We start from the raw sequence: 2,848 nt of genomic DNA, 5'->3' as shown, positions 1-2,848 counted from the left end.
ATAACAAAGAGTGAAAAATTTAAGGGGGTCTGAATACTTTCCGTACCCACTGTATATATATATAGGCTATAAAAAATCTTACCAACCTCAAACCTTTAAACTGTAGGGTAAATAAAATATTTTTAATTTTCTAGTGTTTCATTTTTTATTTTTGTATTATTTATTTATTTACACAAACCCCCTGCTGTTTCTCAGAAACCTTTACAATGATTTTTAATGGGAACTACATGGAAACTTGCTTTTCAGATGTTTTTAACTAGTAACCTCATGTGTCTCTTCTAGAATTTTAGAAACTGAAACTCTGCTCAGATTTGCCAAGATACCAAAGTCTTCAATCAAAAGCCACAAGTTTCAAAAATCAGTTTCTTTTAACACCAAAGTATCTGAGTTATGCTACATTAAATTAGTATCTCAATACTTTTACTGTGTATGTGAACAATTATCAAAATTGATGTCCATTTTACTCACATGAGACAGCTGATATTTAGCTGTCAGCTGAATTCTGAGCATTAAAAATGTTAGTAGGTAATTAGTTGGTTTGTGATATTCGATTAGTATCATCCGTGTCCTCTCTGGTTGGTGAGGGTGAAACAGGGATTGTTTTTGTGGTACACTCAGCTCCCAGAAGAAGCCCTGGTGACCCCTGCGGCGTCCTGTCAGTGGAGGCCCCACTGGCCTCTGATCCTGGAGAGCCCCCCATTCAACTTCATCCTCCTCCCCCACTCACCCTCGTTCTATCCATCTTCTCCCCTTCTCCAACAGACATAAAAAAAAAACAAGGATCACATGTGATGTACACTATTTGGGTGCAGCCACAACTGTCTGACTGAGGTGGTTTGAGTTGTGCAAACCTGTTATCTGTGTTAATGGACATTGGTGCATTTGTGTGTGTGTTTGGCTAAAGGGGATTTGTCTTGTGATGGGATTAGGCAGAATAACCCAGATAAGAGGGAGCTACTCACAGGCTTTGAGCACTGATACAGTCTTTGCTACAAGAAGAGCCTGCTGCTTCCCGCCGGGCTGGTGTGTGTGTGTGTGTGTATGTGTGCGCGAGAGTGTGTGTGCATATGTGGTGTGTGCTGTTTGTTTTTACCATTCTTTATGGTTTGTGATTGTATGGAAAGCCAATGAGTAGCAGTAATAGATGGATGATGGTCTTTCACTCCATTCTTTAAGTAGGTGTCTACCCTAGTTTACAACCTCAGATCTATAGTAAATCTTGAGTATGTGACCCACAGCAGGGACGATTCTATAGCATTACAGCACAATGCTACAGTGTATACTGTAGTCTATGGCCAAATGATAACACTTTAGCTCTTATCATTGACAATAAATGTTGGTTTTTGTATGTATAAAGGAGTATATTACACACTTGTGACATAACACTGATTACCATAAAAATGTGTCCTTTGGTTTAAAAAAAAAAGAAAAAAAAAGCAAAACTAGTGACTTACAATGGAACTGAAAATGGAAGCGATGTTTTAACCAATGAAATACTCTACTATTGAGCCTTTAAATACTTTTAGTGTGGAAAAAAAGTGTGACAGGGTTTTCTGTGTGAAATAATGTAAATTCCAATTTGACCAAATTTTATGTAAATTTACCAAATTTTACAACTTTGTTGCCATGACAACATAACACCTAAAATGGCTTTACAGCTCAAATAATGTTTTAACAGAAGAATTAATGTACTTTTAGAACATTAATTGCACTATAGTTCTGCTTTTAAATCTTGGCCCCAAGTTTTTTTTCATTAAATTTTAATTAAATATGAAAATATGAAATAAAAAATATTATTATAAATAAATTTGTATAAATATTAGATGGATTTGTCTTATTTTATTTCAGTTAATTGCAAAGGAAAAATTTTTCTTTCATTTCAGTTGACGTACTAAAACCAAAATAAAGTTAAATAGAAATATATTAAAACTACAAAAACTAATAAAAATGACAAATACAATGGAACTGAAAATGGAAGTGACGTTTTAAACATTAAAATACTCTACTATTGAGCTTTTAAATACTTTTAGTGTGAAAATAAGTGTGGTTGGGTTTTCTGTGTGAAATAATGTCAATTCCCATGACAATGCCTAAAATGGCTTTACAGCTCAAATAATACATATGTTTTAACAGAATAATTAATGGACATGTACCATGGTTCTGCTTTTAAATCTTACAAAATGGCCCCATTCACTTGGATTGTAAGTGCCTCTGTTTGTTTGTTTGTTTTTTAAAATAATCTAATTGTCAAAATAATTTTTTTAGTAATCAATATAATGCTACAAACACTAGGTTTACATTTTTCTAGGTTACAATTTTTATTTTAATTAAATAAAAAATAAAAGTTCATTACATTTTAATTAAATATGAAAATATGAAATTAAAAAAATATTATAAAAAAATTATTATAAATGTTTGATGAATTTGTCTTATTTTATTTCAGTTAATTGCAAAGAAAACATTTTTCACGTTCATTTAAGTTGACGTACTAAAATGACTAAAACTAAAACCAAAATAAAAAAAGTTAAATAGAAATATTTTTACAACAAAACAACAACAAAAACTAGGAAAAATGACAAATACACATAACAAAATGATTGTTAAAACTGAAAATCTAAAAATAAAAGTTAGTTTGAAATATGAATACATTTTATAATAATGTATAAAAATACTAAAATAACACTGTCCACAAATGTTGTTTGTTGAGCGTAACATTTATTGAACCCAGAATATTCCTTTAACAAAGATCCCATGTGGTTGTATTTGTCATTACATGAACGAGCATTCCTTTAAAGTGGTCATATGATGTGGTTTCAAGTTTTCCTTTCTCTTTGGAGTGTTACAAGCT

This window comes from Sinocyclocheilus anshuiensis, unplaced genomic scaffold (genome assembly GCF_001515605.1).
Source record: "Sinocyclocheilus anshuiensis isolate Anshui unplaced genomic scaffold, SAMN03320099.WGS_v1.1 scaffold1507, whole genome shotgun sequence".
Lineage (NCBI taxonomy): Eukaryota > Metazoa > Chordata > Actinopteri > Cypriniformes > Cyprinidae > Sinocyclocheilus > Sinocyclocheilus anshuiensis.
The sequence above is the reverse complement of the archived record's forward strand: the minus strand, read 5'-3'. Positions refer to the sequence as shown.